The sequence below is a fragment of the Trichosurus vulpecula genome, chromosome 9, assembly GCF_011100635.1.
Source record: "Trichosurus vulpecula isolate mTriVul1 chromosome 9, mTriVul1.pri, whole genome shotgun sequence".
Lineage (NCBI taxonomy): Eukaryota > Metazoa > Chordata > Mammalia > Diprotodontia > Phalangeridae > Trichosurus > Trichosurus vulpecula.
Window position 1 is genome coordinate 163926901 of NC_050581.1, and position 21364 is coordinate 163948264.

Sequence of the window (21364 nt, forward strand, 5' to 3'; positions counted from 1 at the left end):
CATCCCTTAGTTTTATTTTATTTTTATAGATATCATCCCTTCACATTCAACTCACCCTATGACCTCTGTCTCTCTCTCTATATATATGTGTGTGTGTGTGTGTGTGTGTGTGTGTCTGTGTCTGTGTGTCTGTGTGTATATTCCCTTCAACTACCCTAATACTGAGAAAGGTTTCATGAATTACATACATCATCTTTCCATGTAGTAATATAAACAAAACGGTTCAACTTTAGTAAGTCCCTTATGATTTCTCTTTCTTGTTTACCTTTTCATGCTTCTCTTGATTCTCATATTTGAAAGTCAAATTTTCTATTCTGCTCTGGTCTTTGCACTAAGAAAGCTTGAAAGTCCTCTATTTTATTGAAAATCCATACTTTGCCTTGGAGCATTAAACTCAGTTTTGCTGGGTGGGTGATTTTTGGTTTTAATCCTTGCTCCTTTGACCTCTGGAATATCATATTCCAAGCCCTTCAATCCCTTAATGTAGAAGCTGCTAGATCTTGTATTATCCTGATTGTGTTTCCACAATACTCAAAATGTTTCTTTCTGGCTGCTTGCAGTATTTTCTCCTTGACCTGGGAATTCTGGGATTTGGCTACAATATTTCTAGGAGTTTTCTTTTGGGAATCTTTTTCAAGAGGTGATTGGTGGATTCTTTCAATTTCTATTTTACCCTCTGGCTCTAGAATAGCAGTTCTCCTTGATAATTTCTTGAAAGATGATGTCTAGGTTCCTTTTTTGATCATGGCTTTCAGGTAGTCCAATAACTTTCAAATTATCTCTCCTGGATCTCTTCTCCAGGTCAGTGGTTTTTCCAATGAGATATTTCACATTGTCTTCCATTTTTTCATTTCTTTGCTTCCGTTTTATGATATCTTGATTTCTCATAAAGGCACTGGCTTCCATTTGCTCCAATCTAATTTTTAAGGTAGTATATCCTTCAGGGGTCCTTTGGACCTCCTTTTATATTTGGTCAATTCTGCCTATCAAGGCATTCTTCTGATCATTGGCTTGTTGGAGCTCTTTTGCCATTTCAGTTAGTCTATTTTTTAAGGTGTTATTTTCTTCAGTATTTTTCTGGATCTCCTTTAGCAAGCTGTTAACTCATTTTTATGATTTTCTTGTAGCACTCTCATTTCTCTTCCCAATTTTTCCTCTACTTCTCTAACTTGCTTTTCCAAGTCCTTTTTGAGCTCTTCCATGGCCTGAAACCAATTCATATTTTTCTTGGATGCTTTTGATGTAGGATCTTTGACTTTATTTTCTTCTTCTGCCTGTATGTTTTGATCTTCTTTGTTACTAAAAAAGATTCTAACGTCTGAGCCTGAGTCCTTTTTTGCTGCCTGTTCATGTTCCCAGCCAACTTCTTGACCCTTGAGCTTTTTGTCAGTGTATGACTGCTTGTAGAGAGTCCTTTTTCCTAACCTTTTGGGTCTGCGCTGCTATTTTCAGAGCTACTTCTACTCCACTGTCACCACAAGCTCTACCACAGCAGCCCTCCTCCTCCCCCAAGAACTGCCAACCAGGACCACGACCCAGATCCAAGGAGGGCAAAGGAAAAGAACCTGCCTCTGTACCACCAAAGCACTCCTTGTACTCCCACTGTGATCAGCAGCTTGATTCCTCCCACCTTGTGAGCCAGGAACTCTGGAAGCAGCTGACTCTGGAGCTCTGGAAGCAGCTGCAGGAGCTTCCTGCTGCCGCCACCCCCACCAGCGTACCACCTCCACCACCCCCAGGACTGGGCCCAGACCACTCTCATCCCAATCCTGCAGTTTCCCACTAACCTGCTCGGTGGTCTTTGGTGTTTGTGGGGCGGGAAGTCTGGTAATTGCCACAGCTCAATGATTTATGGCCCTCAGGCCTTCTCTGCCCAACTCCCATTTTTTACAGGTGTTTGGAGAGATTTGGGGGAGAGCTTAAGCAAGTCCCTACTTCCCATCTGCCATCTTGGCTCTGCCCCCCCAATAAATGACTATTTCTTATAATTTTAATTTTTTCTCAATTATGTGCAAACATAATTATTAATATTAAAGGATTTTTTGAGTTCCACATTCTCTTTCTCCTTGAGAAGGGAAGCAATATGGTAGAAATTATTCATGTGCAGTCATGAAAAATATTTCCATGTTAGAAGAGAAAATTCAGAATTAAAATAAAGAATAAAGAATTTTTTAAAAGCATACTTTAGTCTACAGTCAGATTTCACCATTTCTTTCCCCGGAGGTGGATAGCATTTTTATCATAAGTCCTTCAGAATTATCTTAGATCATTGTATTACTAAGAATAGTTGAATCATTTATTTGATCATCATGCAATATCATTATTACTGTATACAATGTTCTCCTGATTCTGCTCTTTTCACATTCAATCAGTTCATTAAAGTCTTCACAGGTTTTTCTGAAAGCACTCAGCTTATCATTTCTTATAGTATAGTAATATTCCATGACAAGCATATGCCGTAGCATGTTCAACCATTCCAAAATTGATGGGCATTACCTCAATTTCCAATTCTTTGCCACCACAAAGAGAGTTGTTCTAAATATTTTTGTTTATTTGGGTTCTTTCCTTATGATATCATTTTTTTCTTTGTTTAATTAGAATTTTTTTATTTTTAGTTTACAATACTTAGTTTTACATGTTCTTGATTTTCAAATTTTCTTCCCTTCCCTCCTCCCATCACCCCCAAGACAGCATGCAGTCTGATATAGATTCTACATAAACCTTCGCATTAATCTTATTTACACAATAGTCAAGTTGCAAAGAAGAATTATGACCAATGGAATGAGTCATGAGAGAGAAGAAATAAAACCAAATACAAGAGGAAAAAAAAGGAGAGTGAATAGTTTGCCTCAATCTGCATTCAGACTCCACAGTTCTTTCTCTGGATGTAGCTAGGTTTTCCATCATGAGTCCTTTGGAGCTGTCTTTGAACTTTGTATTGCTGAGGAGAGCCAAGTCTATCAAAGTTAATCATCACAGAATCAGTATGTCTGTGGTTGAATATAATGTTCTCCTGGTCCTGCTCCTCTCACTCAGCATCAGATCATGTAGGTCTTTCCAGGCTATTATGAAGTCCATATCTTCCCCATTTCTTATAGCACAATAGTATTCCATTACATTCATACACCACAACTTGTTCAGCTGTTACCTAATTGAGGGGCATTCCCTTAATTTCCAATTTTTTGCCAACACAAAAAAAGCACCTATAAATATTTTTTGTGCATACAGGTTCCTTTCCCATTTGTGTGATTTCTTTGAGATCTAGCCCTAGGAGTGGTATTCCTGGGTCAAAGGGTAGGCACATTTTTATATCCCTTTGGTCATAGTTCCAAATTGCTCTACAAAATGGCTGGATCTGTTCACAACTCCACCAACAATGTGTTAATGTTCCAATTTTCCCACATCCTCTCCAGCATTTATTATTTTCCTGTTTTGTCACGTTAGCCAATCTGACAGGAGATATGTGGTACCTAAGAGTTGTTAATGATTTGCATTTCTCTAATCAATAGTGCTTTAAAGCATCTTTTTTCATATGCCTATAGATATCTTTAATTTCTTCCTCTGAAAACTGCCTGTTCATATCCTTTGACCATTTCTCAATTGGGCGATGACTTGTATTCTTATAAATTTGGCTCAGTTCGTTATATACTTCAGAAATGAGGCCTTTATCAGAGACATTGGTTGTAAAGATTTTCTCCCAATTTTCTGCTTCCCTCCTAATCTTTGTTGCATTTGCTTTGTTCATACAAAAACTTTTCAGTTTACCATAATCAAAATTATCTATTTTGCATTTTGTAATGCTCTCTATCTCTTGTTGGGTCATGAATTCTTCCCTTTCCCATAAATCTGACAGATAAACTATACCTTGCTCTCCCAAATTGTTTATAGTATCAGCCTTTGTTCCTAAATCATGTACCCATTTTGACTTTATTTTGGTATATAGCATAAGATATGGGTCTATGTCCAGCTTCTGCCATCCTAATTTCCAATTTTCCCAGCAGTTTTTTTTTTTTGTGAAATAGTGAATTCTTGGCCCAAAAGCTGGATTCTTCAGGTTTATCAAAGAGTAGATTACTATACTCATTCACTATTGCATCTTGTGTACCTAACCTATTGCACTGATCTACCACTCTGGTTTTTTTTTTAGCCAGTACCAGGTAGTTTTGAGGACTGCTGCTTTATAATAAAGTTTAATATCTGGTATGGCTAGGTTGCCTTCCCTAGCATTTCTTTTCATTGGTTCCCTTGATATTCTGGACATTTTGTTCTTCCAGATGAATTTTGTTATTATTTTATCCAGCTCTGTAAAATAATTTTTTGGTAGTTAGATTGGTATGGCATTGAATAAGTAAGTTAATTTAGGTAAAATTGTCATTTTTATTTTATTACCTTGGCCTAGCTATGAGCAATTGATGTTGTTCCACTTAATTAGATATGACTCTATTTGTGTGAGAAGTGTTTCGTAATTGTGTTCATATAGGCCCTGGGTTTGTCTTGGCAGGTAGACTCCCAAATATTTTATAGTGTCTACAGTAACTTTAAATGGAATTTCTCTTTCTGTCTCTTGCTGTTGGGCTTCATTAATAATATGTAGGCATGCTGAGGATTTATGCAGGTTTATTTTATATCCTGCAACTTTGCTAAAGTTGTTTATTATTTGAAGTAGTTTTTTTTTTTTTACTTGAATCTCCAGGGTTGTCTCAGTAAATCACCATATGATCTGCAAAAAGTGATAATTTAGTTTCTTCTTTGCCTAATCTAATTCCTTCAATTTATTTTTCTTCTCTTAATGCTAAAGCTAACATTTCTATTACCAAATTAAATAATAGGGGTGATAATGGACATCCTTGTTTCACCCCCGATCTTGTTGGGAATGCATCTACCTTATCCCCATTATATATACTGCTTGCTGATGGTTTTAGGTAGATGCTATTTATAATTGTAATGAAGACTCCATTTATTCCTATGCTTTCTAGTGTTTTTAATAGGAATGGGTATTGTATTTTGTCAAAAGCTTTTTCTGCATTTGTTAAGATAATCATATGGTTTCTGCTAGTTTTTTTATTGATATGATCAATTATGCTGATAGTTTTCATAATATTGAACCAGGTTTGCATTCCTGGAATAAATCCTACCAGGTCATAGTATATTATTCTCATGATAAGTTGCTGCAATCTTTTTGCTAATATTTTATTTAAAAATTTTCCATCAATATTCATTAAGGAAATTGGTCTATAATTTTCTTTCTCTGTTTTGACTCTTCCTGGTTTAGGTATTAGTGCCATATTTGTGTCACGAAAAGAATTTTGTAGGACTCCTTCTTCACCTATTTTCCCAAATAGTCTATAAAGTATGGGAATTAATTTTTCTTTAAATGTTTGATAGAATTCACATGTAAAACCATCCAGCCCTCGAGATTTTTTCCTACAGAGTTCATTGATGGCTTGCTCAATTTCTTTTTCTGAGCTGGGATTATTTGGGTAATTTGCTTCCTCTTCTGTTAACCTGGGTATTTTTTATTTTTGTAACTATTCATCCATTTCCCTGACATTATCAAATTTATGAGCATACAAGTGGACAAAATAATTCCTAATTATTGCTTTAATTATCTCTTCATTGGAGGTGAGTTCACCCTTTTCATTTTTGATACTGGTAATTTGGTTTTCTTCTTTCTTTTTTTTAATCAAATTGACCAAGGGTTTATTGATTTTATTGTTTTTTTCATAAAGCCAGGTATTAGTTTTATTTATTAGTTCAATAGTTTTCTTAATTTCAATTTTATTAATCTCTCCTTTGATTTTCACTATTTCTAATTTCGTATCTAATTGGGGATTTTCAATTTGCTCTTTTTCTAGTTTTTCCAGTTGCATGCCCATTTCATTGATCTCCTTTTTATCTATTTTATTCATGTAAGCATTTTGAGATATAATTCTTCCCCTAAGAATTGCTTTTGCTGCATCCCATAATTTTTGGTATGTTGTCTCATTATTGTCATTCTCTTGATTGAATTTATTAATTGTTTCTATGATTTGTTCTTTGACCCACTCATTCTTTAGGATTAGATTATTTAGTTTCCAATTACTTTTTAGTTTATCTTTCCATGGTCCTGTATTACAAATAATTTTTACTGTCTCATGATCTGAGAAGGATGCATTGACTATTTCAGCCTTTCTGCACTGGATTGTCAGGTTTTTATGTCTTAGCACATGGTCAATTTTTGAATATGTGCCATGTACCATTGAGAAAAAATATATTCCTTTTTATCTCCATTCCTTTTTCACCAGCGGTCTATTATATCTGCCTTTTCTAAAATTTTATTCACCTCCTCAACTTCTTTCTTATTTATTCTAAGGTTAGATTTATCCTGTTCAGAGAGAGGGAGGTTGAGGTCCCCCACTAGCATGGTTTTGCTGTCTATTTCTTCCTGTAACACCCTTAACTTTCTTCCCCTGTAGCTACCAGAGGAAACAGTCCTCAAGGCCCTGGGACTGTGAACTGGTCTCCTGTGGTTGTGTAGCCACAATTTCTAGTCTTCCTTTCTCTTTTGGAATTAAGACAAACTGTCCTTACTCCTCTGTGAGTAACTATAAGCTCTTCTCTCCATTTTAGAATCTCAACCAAAGCCTCTGGTCCCCTAAAGTTAAAAGTACTGTTCCTTTTTTTGGCTCTAGGACTGGAACAAAGAACAACATGCAACAAGGTCCTGAACCCAATGCTAGCAAAGTGTTCCCTGCAATCTCTTTCTGAGTAGTACACCCTTTCCCCACTCCCTTTGTCCATGTGCTGAGAGCTCTTGAAGCTAATAACACAGCCAATGTAACTACCTCAAGTCCTGCAGCTGGCATTATAAGGTAGGCTATGTTACCCAGTCTTCACTTCTCCAGACTCATCCACCACCAAAGTTATATGGACCTTTCCTGTTGATCTCCAGAATAGTCTTGAACTGGAAAAAAAAATGTTTCACCTGATTTTTGTTGATTCTGCCACTCCAGAATTTTATTTTAGGTGTTAATTCAGAGTTGTTTGAAGGGAAATTTAGGAGACCTTGGCTGAGTGCATCTCCCTTCTGCCCACTTGGCTCTGCTTCTCCCAATAAAGGATTATTGATTGATTTATAGTGCTATGCTGAGACCAAATATGTATAGCATGTAATAGGATACATAATATACATACGTACATACATCCATACATAGCTATTGTAATACAAAACAATACGTAAGAGTGGCATAAAATGCTGTTTAACTTCAAGTAATATTGGGCATGTGAGATGGATCAATTTGAAATCCTACCTGGGGTGATTCTGTATTTTAATTTTTTTTTTCTGTAGATACTGATGTGCAGGTTGGGACTGTTTGAATTAATTGATCACCCCCATTCCACATAATGCTCTGTGCTCAGATACAACATTACAGGTAGCAACAATTCTATTGAATTAATCAGTCATTCAAAGGCATTAAGATAAGCAAAGGAAAAGACCTTAATCAGTTGAAAGTAATTAGCTTATTTTTTTTCCTAAGCAGTAACTATATTGGTATTGGTTGAGGAGGGTCAGCCATCCCTTGTGAGTCAAAGTTGAACAAAAAAACAAGTCACTTCCCAAAATAGACAGTGAAGTGACATGCCATCTCAGCAGTGGAAACAGTTTCAGCCATGACCTCAAAAGGGAATCATTTAGTTAAAAATACGGTCCAGACTCAAACATCTTTATAAGGATACGGCAACCACTGCATTGAATCATTAAAGACATTAAACTAAATCTAAAAAATTTTCATGAGAAGTGGAAAGATATAAGATAAAACAAAATGATATGGCATAAGAAATATATTGGGTTCAGTTGAAAAGACTTGGTTATGGCCTATGGGGCCGGAAGAAAATAGCAAAGAAATTCAAAATGCAGGCATTTGAGTGGCAGGCATTTGTGCATCAGTCCAGTAATGGAAGCAGATTTAGACAAGCCCCTGAAAGGGAATCATTAATATCAAAAAAAGTTGGATTTCCAATGAAAATCTTAGGAAGTCTTCACGACAAATGACTGATGGTAGTGTCTCCCTATGGTAAAAGTAGCTAGGTGCCCTTGAAGAAGCAATATGATAGTGTGAATGAGAATTGGTAAAGTCAAGCTTGGAGTTTTTTGCTATACTTCCAAGCACATTATTTTTCTTCCTCCCAGTTGGAATGTAAGCTTTCACAGGGCAGGGGCTGTTTCACTTTTTTCTTTGTATCTCCAGTACCTGGAATAGTGCCTGGTACACAGCATTTGATTAATAAATTGCTTGCTTTCTTGATGGATCATTTTTCTTTACTTTGTCTTTCTTTTTTTTTGAAAGCAGCGTAGTATGGTAAAAAGAGAATAGCTTCTGAAGTCAGAGGCCCTCGTTATGAAGCCTGCCTTTAGTGTTCACTTTCTACTTGTGGTATTTAGGATGAGTCACAACTTCCCTGAGTTTCAGATTCCTTATCTTTAAAATAAAAATGGCAGGGGGGAGGCTAGATGATTTTTGATGTTCTTTCTCACTCTATGTCTATCATCCTCATTCCCTCATCTTGGAGGTGATTATATGATAAGAAAAAGGAAAGAAGAGATTTTTGTGGTGGCTCTTAAAGAGAGACTATGATTTTAGTAGTTGAGTATGGAAAATATTCATTGAAGATATAATGATGAAATACAAAAAAAGGGGCAATGATAAAGAGCAAATCAAAGAAGTGGTGATTAGCACAACTGGGTAGATTGCCTAAGGAGGAGTTCGATATGGTCCTGGAAAGTAACACCATCCAGGGCACGAGGGCTTAATAAGAGAGCTGAATTTAAAAGTAAATTTATGCAGAATTTTTGACTGCTTTTAAAGGAAAGTCCATATGTTAATCAGCAGGCAATAGGGAGCAGTTGAAGGTTTTTTATCAGAGTAATTATGTGAGCAGAGTTGTGACTTTAGAAAATCAACCTGGCAATATACCTAAGATTGGGTTGGTAGCAATTGCTTTGCAGTACTTTTGCCAATCACTTTCAGTAATTTCTTCAAGAGTGACTTAAAAAAAAACTACATTAACCCCTCTTTTGCACAAACAAAACATTATAAAACACTGTGATTGATGCAATAAGCAGCTTGCCTACATGGAATGTTATTACATTAATTCACTGAGAAGAGAAGACTGCAGAAATGGACAAGAGCCCTGTTTGAGGAAAATTAAATTGACTTTGCTTATTATACTACATCGATGCTGCTTGGTGCATAATGTTTCTTTGAATAATTCAAAGACAGGGAAATCACAGACTATAAATTGGACACTACTTGCTCCCTATCTCCCGTACTCCCTCCTACCCCATTTCACATTCCTTTGACATTATACAAATATTCCACCATTCATTTTTCCTCCTACTGTGATATTTAAGAAAGCATTTGACTTGGGCTTCACTTTTCAAACATTAAACTCTTAAGAAAGATGAGCCTTTGAATAATGAGACATCTGGTAAGTGAAGATATAGTTAGTCTGGGAATCACCATGGAAACTCTATAAGAAATAGGTTAGGAAGATGAGCAACTTGGGGTGAACTTGATAGTAGAATTGTGTCATTCATCACTTATGGTTTCCTGGATTGGGGTATAGCTCATAGGAAGTGTCAATTCAATTCATCAAACATTTATTAAGTATCTACTGTGCATCAAGCACTGTGCTAGTCACCAGAAATAAGGCAAAATGGATAAAGCTCCTTCCCCTCTAGGAGCCTGCTTTTAACTTGGGGAGAGGGAACAGCAAACACACAGATAAATGCACAATGCGTAACAAAATACAGAACAATTTCAGGTTGTAGAAAGAGCAGGAAAGGTCTTTTGTAGGAAGTAGCACTTGAGCTAAGACTTGAAAGGAGCAAAGGATTCCAAGATTCAAAGATTGAGGTGGGACATCATTCAAAGCATTGGTAACACCTAATTCAGTGGTGTAGTGGTGGGAGATTAAATGTCCTTTATAGGGAACTAGAAGTAGCCTGTTTGGCTAGAAATTAGGATATATGATGGGAAATAATGTGAAATCAATATAGAAATAGATTTTGAAGCCACGCTATGAAATAATTCAAATGACAAAGTGTTATGGTAATTAAGGTGGGACTTTTTTTTACTGTTTTATCTTTTGGAGCACTGAGGTAATCAAGTGCCTTTGATCACTCTGGCCTTTGTTTCTTTGATTGAATCAAGAGACTTTGACCTGTTTAAGAAACAGGAAAGCCTAGTTCACATTGTTTTGAGTCACATGGTTGTGATGTCCTTCAAGGTTAACATTTTGTTTGGGGCTCTCAGTCACTGGAAGAGTGTCCTGTGATTTGACCAGAAGAGACACTGGGTAGCCGACAAAGCCCTTGGCTTTGAAAACCCAAATGTTCGTGCCTCTCTCTCTGGTACTTATGTAATTCTTCGGTCATACAGCTAGAGGCCTGTTGATAACTGTGTGGGTTTGCTCTCTATATTGTCTCTGTAATTTCTGTTTGTATTTGCTCTGAAGTTCAGGTGCTGGCTTTCCTCCCTGAACTAAGTGAATGATATATGTATGTTTGATTAAAATGAGAGTGTTAACCCCTTAAAGTTGCTTTCCTTAGAAAAGCCGATCAAAGAACCTGTGCTAGTAGCCTTCCTGTGTGCTGGTGTTGTTGGTCTTACACAAGCACAGTAGCAGCAAGCAGCATTGTTGTTACACAAAGGAGTTTATATTTTATTGTAGACTGCAATAGTGTGCCACTAAAGCTATCAGTGTGACATTGACATCTCCTTAATCTACTTTACCATACATAATCTTGACTGATTATCATACATTAAATATCATTAAAATGTGGATCCATTCCCTAACTCCACTAAATGAGGTCCTTTTGGTCCTTATGAGATAACACAAAAACTTCTCTAAATAGTCCCATGATACATTACCTGAGGATAGCTTTCAACCAGCAATATGAGATAGTTATAAAACATAACATTCTCTATTTTTTAATTTCCCTTAAGTAATTAAGCATCATTGATTATGGCCTTTCCCCCGTTTAATAGCAGAGGGTTTTAAAAAAATGTATTCTTTTGGCCAAATACAGCTAAAGAATATTGTATCAAATAGTAACCCAACTGTATTAAACAGTAAACTCTGGTCATTATAATATTTAAAACTGACCAAACATAGGGGAAGAAGACTATGAATGACATTTTTTTTGTATACTAAGACTTTTACATTTTCTATTAAAGAGGATAGAGTTGTAGAATGAGAAATGAGAAAGCATCTGGTCCTGCAGGATGTCTTTAATTCACCCTCAGGCTCATATAAACATGGAGATCATGCAGGGCAGATGGATTTAAATCCCCTTCTCTCCTTAAAGATTTCCAGGGATAGAAGCTCAGCAGCCTAATTTCATCATCCTTGACAAGGTTTTCTCAGCTTGACAGACATGAAGTGGAGGCATCCATCCCCTAGAAGGCCCTTCTGCTTTCCGTTAAACCCATTTCCTCTGGATTTAGTATTCTGTAGACAATGGGCAAGAGTTTGTGCCCTCAATAACATGGCTTATGAAGACACAATACTTCTCCTTTCCATCTTATCTTTTCCAAGGTTAAATTCCAAGACTGACCTTTCTTCCAAGGGCATTGTTTTGATTGCTGTGATCTTTGAATCACTCACTCTCCACTGGCTAGTATCTGCATATTAGGAATTCAAATGAAGTGTCACCACAGACTAATTTAGAACTTAACTTCAATTCCCAGGATCGCTCCCTTGCTTTCCAACACCCTGTAGATTCAATTTTGAAAGTGATAGATGACAATGATATGAAACGAATACTGTCATTGACATACTAGGTTTATTTTTTTCTAGATAGGGTGAGTTAACAAGTGCACCAGTTGAGACCATCTACGAACCAGTGGCATGGTTAGTTAGCATAAAGAAATGATCAACCATGGTGTGACTGTGCGATAATTTGTATCCTTAAAGACTACAGAGAAATAGAACAGTAGGGCTGATATAATATCAAGCAATGAGAAATGAGTATACCCAACAGAGTCTAAAATAGTCTATGAAAATGTTGTATAAGCAGATTCTTACAATGCAAGCCACATTACCATTTTGTCTTTTACTTCTCCTGAGTCACTAGGATGTCTAAAATTTAGCAACACATTTAGAGAAATGTTCTAGGAGATAAAAATGCTTCATATTTGGAAATAATCTGGAGCCCACATTTCAGGGTATAAAACTTCAGGGAAATTAGAGGACTTATCATGGTGGATATTAGATACAAATGTCTAATGCTATGAAATGTCTAATATTTCAAAAACCTGTTCTTTGATTTTTCTCTTGGAGAGGGAAATAATACATAATTTATTCTTCCATTGACTATGAACCTCATTAAGTGATACTTCTGAAAAACCGATTTCTAGTTACTTAACACTTTTTTGCTATTAAGACCCTTCATTCCTATGATTCTTATTCCTTAACATTAAAGAACTGAAGATACAGCTTTTAAAGTAATTCTGCATAATATGCACAGATAAAAAGAAAGTGAATTTGGTGTATCATATTAAAAAAATACCACTTGACATGGTCCTGGTATGACGGTCAAGAAAAGCAAAATTCCCTACCCCCTGCCCTACTATCTAACAGCCTGGTGAGCCCAAGTCACTTAGTTTCTGCCTTGGTTTCTTCATTTGTTAATTGAAGTCAATACTACCAGCCCCCGACACCGCACCAAGCTTGTGTACAGAACACATAAGATTGTAGGTAGAAGAGCTTTGGCAACTATAAATCACTAAGGATCACTTAGTTTAACAATTTTTCTGCTGGTATTGATCATGTACTATTACTGGATCACATGGCAGTTAAGCAAGACCTCTGCATTGACAAGTTTTCAATAGATAATAGACTACACACACTCTGCCTTGGACAAATAATACCTTGAGTTTTGTGTTCCCTTTTTGGAGGATCATGTCAGGGTGGACATCAATAAACTGGAATTATCTAGAGAATAGCAGCTAGGATTATGAAGGGCTTGGTGATTATGTCACATAAGGATTAGTAGAAGGAACTGGGAATATTGAAATGGTCTTGTTTAACCTAAATAGAAGACTAGGAAGCATGTACGGGAGTGGCAGTGTAACATGGCATGATAGGAATAATGAAATAGTTGTATCTCATTTAGAATAGATTTTAGATGTTTTCTACTGGGAAATGTTGTAAAAAACTTAGACCAATGGGTAGAAACTGTCAGGCAATGCAGTCAGGCTTAGAGGAAAATTTCCTAAGATTTAGAATTATTCCAAAGTAGAATAGGTGATCTCAGCCAGGAAGGGGGCTGTCCCCTTTTGGGCAATACTTGAATACCTTTCCACCAGGCATAATGCCAAGGAAATTCTGGGGGAGGTAAAAATTGCCCAAGATGGCTTCTGAGGACCATTCAAGGGCTGAGATGAAGAGGTTCCATTTTTCAGCAGTTTAATGTTCTACCACATTGTGACTTTTTGTGAAAACATCCCACACTTTTGACATCCCCTTATCTATCACATCTATTAAACATTATCGGCCCCACATACCAATTTAATGTGATTCTACTCTTCAGAAAAAAGCTAATTGATGCACTATATCCATTCTATCAGTTACAAGGACAAACACATGATTCTTTTTACTAAAATTTCTGTTCATTTATTTCTTCCCTTCATTAATCACTTCTGTTTATTCTTGCTGCCTTAATTCTTTGTTAGGTTTTATCCGTTTTGGAGTAACTCAGATAAAATAGAGTAACCCAAATAAAATATGATACTTCACCTCACAAAGTGGCAGAGGAAACATGTGGCATGGGACAGGCTTTCCCAGAACATCAGAACATCTCATTGTGCTTGGATCTTACCCCAGTCATTATGTGCAGCCTAAGCTTGTTGTACAGGTATATCCTTTTAAAACACTCTTCCTCTAAGAGAGAGAGAGAGAGCTCTTCCACCCAGCTCATGCCAGATATAATAATAGTGATGAAGTGACCATAGTATTAAAAGTGAAAAGTGACCTAGTCATCACCTAATTCTACCATCATCCCATAGATTTTACTCCAGAACTATAATATTGCACCTTGTTACATAAAACAGTCCTTTTAATAGAAACGTTTTAGGAGAAATAAAATCAGCCTTGCTAGGCTGAGACAGGTTACTGTATAATCACTTCTGGTAAACACAATTCTGGCCAAATTTATTACATTATCATTTCAAAGTAGATGAAGTTAAACTGATTGTGGTAAATGGGCTTTTGAAAATCAATGCTATAAACTCAATCCATTAGTACACACCCCATCCTAGGAGGGTTATAAACAATACTTACAGTTTCAAGTCTTGACATTTGCAGTAAATTAGAAGCATCATATAAACCCATTGCCCAAATACCTGTGGCTGCATAGTTCAGATGATTAGAGTAAAATGCTAATGAGGCCAAGGTCAGGAATTTGATCTCCACATGGACCAATTAACTTCCTCCCCTTTCATGGTAATGCACAGCAACAGGGACACTGACCAGCTGTCTCACCAATGTACCCAGTTGGCCACATGAGGGATCAGGTACAAGAGCAGGGATAGATCATTACAAATTCATCGGGACTTCAGTAAGAAGAACTCTCTTGGTGCATGGCTGGCTGACAGTGGTTCTAAGTAAGCGTAATCTTTTTGCAAAAAGGCTTGCATTGCCCACATACATTTTATATGAGCAGGACCAAGAAAATGTGTTTCTCATGGACTCATTGCTAGAAATAGACCTTCATGCTGTGGCTTCGTTGTGTAAAGTAAACTAAATTTTAACTACTTTAGAATGGCTGGTATTTCAGCACAAAATCCTTGTATTATGCCATTTCTTTTGTACTTTAGTAACCTGCTAAAATGAGGTTGTCTGACCGAGGCCCTCTGGGACCTATGTGAAAATGAATTCTCTATCTCTTGAGCCTCTTACAAGCGACAAAAATGGTAGCTATCTGAAATAAAAAGGGATTGTGACTAAAGGCTACAGCACTGTATTCTTATATATATCTCTAACTACCTTGGGAGAGGGAAGGATGACAAACCTGTTAGAATGACACAGTGGATTTGATTAGCCATGATAGAGTTGAATTGATTAAACATCTGGAGCTGTAAATTAACATGGGAAGTAGGCATGATCTTGGAAATTTCTTTTGGTACGCAAATATGCTTTGTAAAATATTTAGCTATTTTTTAAAAACTGTTTCAAGGTCTATACTCCTTATTGTTCTGAAAGGAAATTGCATCATAACTCCAAAACAACAGAAACAATAGTTATGTGATAAAGGTCATGCTTTTACATAGCCTCAATACCAAATCTTTGGAGGTGAATTCCAACTTTTCATACAAGATCCTTAGATGTATCCTTAGATGTCACTTCATGCAATCCCTTCAATCTTATTAAGATGCCATGTAAAAAGCACTTTTTCAATCCATATCTTAGGGGAAAGTTACTTGAATAAATCATACAGGTGGTAGAGCTAGGATTTTAAGGTAGGTCCTCCAGCTCTTATTATATGCTTTAGAGGAAATTATGTGATATACAGGCCACCTCAGAACTACCAGTAATTAAATTCTCTTAGACAGTGTCCTACTGGAATTCATAGCAGAGTAGGTTGCTTATATGTGGGGCAGTGGATATAGTGCTAGGCCTGAAGTCAGCAAGATTCATCTTCCTGATTTCAAATCTGGCCTTAGACACTTATTATCTGTATGACCTTGGGCAAATCACTTTACCCTGTCTGCCTCAGTTGTTCATCTGTAAAATGAGCTGAAGAAGGAAATGGCAAACCATTCCAGTAACTAAACTTTCAGGTTTACAATGTGCCTTACAAATATTATCTCAGGAAATAGGTCTTATAAGTATGGTCACATAGAAGGAAAGAGAGGCCTAGAGTGGTCAAGCAACTTGCCCAGGGTCACAAAGCTTATAAGCATCTGAGGCAGGATTTGAACTTTCTGACTTCAAATCCAACACTCTATCTACTATGCCACCTATAGGGAATCTTTTAGATAATTTGAGCACAAACAACAGATACCATTTCTTCAAATATCTCTCCCATCTACTAACTATTAGTTTTAATGCCCCCCCCCCGCCCCAAGTCATAGTCACCCTTTTGATTCTGAGAACAAACAAACAAACCAACAAATAAACAAAAAAGAAACAAAAACAGCTATGTAGTATCAGGTGATCTGGGTTTAAATTCTGTTTCTGCTACTTACCATCTCTGTAATGTGGGACTTCCCTTCTCTGGCCTCCAGCATCCACATCCTTAAAATTAGAATGTTAATTGACCCCTGATATTGTTGTTCCTCCCATGTGATCCGATGAGTTATTATATCTTTTACCGACATTAAGTAACTATAACGTGCACAGAAGTATGCTAGAGGCAAAGGATATGAAGATGAGAAATTGAGTAATCTTAAGGACCCTTCTTTTTTTCTACCAAGGATGTTAGATCTCCTTTAAAAAATGCCCATGTGAGATACTTCTAAAAAAGTGAATCTGAGCATATTTGAGAGAGTTAGGAGTCACTAGTATACTGAGTGGGGCAAATTTCCAAGCCGGGAGAATCTAAAGGTCGACGGGATGGATCTGTAGCCTGGGAGAGCTCCTGGCATGCAGAGCTGCACCAGACAACACCAAAGCAGAAGCAGCTGTATAAAGCAGCCAGCAATCCAGGCTGGGAGGAAGCTGGGTGCCCAAAAACTGACGGAGATCCCCAGGACTCCCAACACAGGGCAAGAGTCTGTTGAAGCTACTGGAGGCAGCAGCACAGAGCCTGTGGCCACGAGACAGCTGCTCCCGAGGTTTGCAGCTCAAAGGTTTGAAACACACCTTCTTGAACTTCCAAGAGACATAATGGCCAGGTAAACGGCTCTCATCCCTCCCTCCCTCACTGACCCAGAGAATTCCTTGGGAAAAATGCTGGAATAGAGGAGACAGAAGTGGGACTTCAGCAGACAAACAGTGGGAATTCCTGAGTCCCAGAAGGGTGGAGCCAGCAAGGGTCAACACTAGGAACCCAGACATGCCTTTGCATAGCCAGGGGAAGTGGCAGACATCAGCACAGACAACAGCTGAGACCATTGCTGAAGAGCACCCCCAGGGGAAGAGGAGACTTCCAGCAGCCAGATGACCCCACCCCTACACATCAGAAAATTGAAGGCCATAATACACAAAGCCAGTAACTAGGCTCACAATTCCCAGAACAAGAAACCTGGGAGAGAGATTCCTGAGCCCCAAAAGCAGAAACCCACTGTAAAGCCAGGAAAAAGCTAACCAACATGAAGAAGAACACAAAAAAAACTGAAGGCCATTAATTCTTTTTATGGAGACAGGGAAGATCAAAATACCAATTTGGAAGAGGACGGCATTGACACTATACCCACATCTGATACCTCAAAAGAGAATGTGAACTGGTCTCAAGCCCGAAAGGCATTCCTGGAAGAGGTAAAGGAGTATTTAAAAAACTTAATTAGGGAGGTAAAAGAAAAAAAAATAAAAAAAAACACAGATGAGATCAAATCTTTAAAAAGCAAAATTGCGAAATGGCTAAGGAGATTCAGAATCTAAATAGAGAAAATGACCCTCTGAAAGGAAAAATCAACCAAATGGAAAAGGAGACTCAAAATTAAAATGAAGACAGCAACTCATTAAAAATTAGAATTGAGCAAGTGGAAGCTAATGACTCTATGAGGCATCAAGAAGTAGTCAAATAAAATGTAAAGAATGAAAAAATAAAAGAAAATGTGAAATATCTGATTAAAAAATGCCAATGCCATTCATCCCAAGTTTGCAACCATATGATTTTCTGTAAGTTCATCTGTGCTGTCTGAAAAATGGAATAGTTTTTCCCATAAAGGAAAAAAAATGTCATATGTGGTAAGCAGGTTTTCAAGTCAGTTCAAAATAGTCTAAATCACGTAAGTCCGAACCTTGAGGCATCTTAAATGGAGACTTAAGGGAGAGTAGTGGGTCAGGCCATAAGATGCTTGTTCTTCAGTTCATGTACAAGTCTGAAAGTGTGAAGAAAAGAAGTCAAAGACCAAAACTGGAAATTGGGAAATTGGGAAATATGTAATCTAGAGTCAAAACCAAAGCCAGGTAAATAATATGTAGTAGGATTTAATGGTAGGAATCGTCCAAAGAGAGTGAGAAATGAGCCACCCAGACCAGGTCAGGCAGCCAGCTATGGAACCTGTGCAGGATTTTTTTTAGAATGAAGCAAATCCATCTCATTTGCACCCCAACAGAGTTACTAAATAGAGACTCCTCCCGGAGGTTGACTCTGGGCTCAGCAACACAATTCCTTCTACATATAGCACAGTGTTGGGCACAGAGTAGCTCATAAATCTTTGTCAATTGGGATGGAACCAAGATGGATGAATAAAGGATGAGGCTTGCCTAACTATCCCAAATCCTCCTCCAAAAGAACTTTAAAATATGCCTCAAATTGAATCCTAGAGTAGCAGAAACAACAAAAAGTTAGGGTGAAACAATTTTCCAGTACAAGGCAAACTAGAAGGTTGATTTAAAAAAGGGCTATCTCACTGGGTTGAGAATGGAATGCAGTATAGTGCAGGCCAGGTCAACAGCAAGCCAAAAGCAAGCCTTGGGGGTAAATGAATTTGTAGGGACAACACCCAGAGTTCTCAGCCCACAGATGGGTAGGGGGTCAGACAACTCATCATAAGGAGATTACAGGATACCCTTTGCTGGCAAGACACTTTGGGTGCAGCACTCTATTGCACTGCACATACACTGTTCTGGGGCACAGCTCCAGGGAGAGGGAGAGCACTAGCACACTAGAGTGTGTCACCATAGGTCACAGTTCCAAGACGAAAAAAGAGTGCTTGTGGTCACTCACAGACCAGAGCACAGGACAGGAAAACAGTGACCACACAACTCTTGAGATCATACCACCCTGGAAGAATTGAAAACTTGCACACTCTCAGAAAGTAACCATAGTGCCCCCTTCACCCCAGGAACAAAATCCAACTTTTACATAAAGTTAAAAATCAAGAAATAGGCTAACAATGAGCAAACAACAACAACAAAATGAACATGACTATAGGAAGTTATGTGGTGATAGTGAAGATCAAAATACAAACACAGCAGATAAAAAAGTCAAAGCAGCTACATAAAATGCCTCAAAGGAAAAAAAAATGTGAATTGGTCTGAGGCCAAAAAAAAAGAAAAAAAAAAGAATTCCTAGATGAACTCAGAAAAGATTTTAAAAATCAAATAAAAGAGTCGAAGAAAAACTGAGAAAAGAAATGAGAGGGATGAAAGAAAAATAATTTTTAAAAGTGCCAACATCATGGTAAAGGAAGCATAAAAATACTTAAAAGAATAACACCTTCAACAACAGAGTAGGCCAAATGGTAAAAGAGGCACAAGAATGCACTGAAGCAAAGGAGTCTTTAAAAAGCAGAATTGGTCAACTGGAAAAGAGGTACCAAAAGTCACTAAAGACAAGAACTTCTGAAAAAGTGGAATTGGCCACATGGAAAATGAGCTACAAAAGCTCACTAAAGAAATTAATTCTTACAAATTCGAATAGGTCCATTGGAAACTAATGACTCCATGAGACACCCAGAAAAAAGAAATTAAAAAAGAATTGAAAAAGTAGAAGGGAATGTAAAATACCTCACTGGAAAAACAAACAAACAAAAACAAAACAGCTGACCTGGAAAATAGGTTGAAGAGACGATTAGGAATTTTTGGACTACCTGAACACTATGATCAAAAAAAAGAGCCTCACAATCACATTTCAAGAAATAATCAGGGAAAATTACCCGAATAGGTTGGAACCAGAAGGTGAAAAAGAAACTGAAAGAAGCCTCCAAATGCCCCTTGAAAATTTCCCAAAATGAAAACTAGTTGGGCTATTATAGCCAAATTCCAGAGCTTTCAGGTCAGGGCAAGAGTATTGTATGCAGCCTGAAACCATTCAAATATCATGGAACCATGATTAGGATAACATAACATTTAGCAGCTTCTATATTATAGGAACAGAGAACATAGAATATGATATTCTGGGGGGCAAAAGAACCAGGATGAGAACAAAAAATTATTTACTCAACAAAAGTAAGTATAATCCTTCAGGGGAAGATGGATATTTAGTGAAATAGAGGACTTAGAAGTATTTCTGATGAAAAGACCAGACCTGAATAGAAAATGTGACTCGAATATAAGACAGGAGAATCATAAGAGGTAAACAGAAAAGAGAAATCATAAGGGATTCAGTAAGATAAAACTGTTTACAGACATATATAGGGAGATGATATTTGTAACTTCTAAGAACTTTATAATAATTAGGGCAGTTAGAAAGAGTATACATAGACATAGGGCATAAGTGTAAGTTACCTGTGATGGAATAGGGTGTGTGTGTGTGTGTGTGTGTGTAATTAACGGATGAGAGAGATGACTATGATGGAATAATATAAAAAATGAAGTGATGACAAAGAGGGATGCACAAGGAGCAGGAGGGGGCAAGAGGTATAATGGGGTGGATTATATCACATAAAAGAGGCATGAAAGGGATATTTTTTTGAGAATTAAAATGAATTTGTTGTAAGTACATCAAGGTAGGAACAGATTGATGGGCTGATCACTGAAGATGATCAATGGCTTCAAGGTGGGGACAGCTTTTATAGTTAGCTATTTTTTTTAATTTTCTATTTATTTATATATTTATTTATATTTAATTAATTTAATATATTAATTTTTCAGCATTGATTTTCACAATAGTTTGAATCGCAAATTTTCTCCCCATTTCTACCCTCCTGCCCACTCCAAAATGGCATATATTCTGGTTGCCCCATTCCTCAATCAGTCCTCCCATCTGTCACCCCACTCACCTCTCATCCTCCTTTCCCTTCTCTTGTAGGGGGCAAGATAAATTTCTACACCCCTTTGCCTGTTTATCTTATTTCCTAGTTGCATGCAAAAACTTTTGTTGTTGTTGTTGTTTTTGAATGTCTGTTTTTAAAACTTCCAGTTCCAAATACTCTCCCCTCTTCCCTCCTCACCCACCCCTCCTAAGAAGGCAAGCAATTCAACATAGGTCACATGAGTATCATTATGTAAAACCCTTCCACGATACTCATGTTGTGAAAGATTAACTATGTTTTGCTCCTTCCTAACCTTGACCCTGTCCCTTTTCGAAAGTGTTTGTTTTTGATTACCTCTTCCCCCTGTCTGCCCTCCCTTCTATCATCCCCCCTTTTTTATCTTCTTCCTCCTTCTTTCCTGTGGGATAAGATACCCAATTGAGTGTGTATGTTATTCCCTCCTCAGGTCAAATCCAATGAGAGCAAGAATTACTCATTCCTCCTCACCTGCCCCC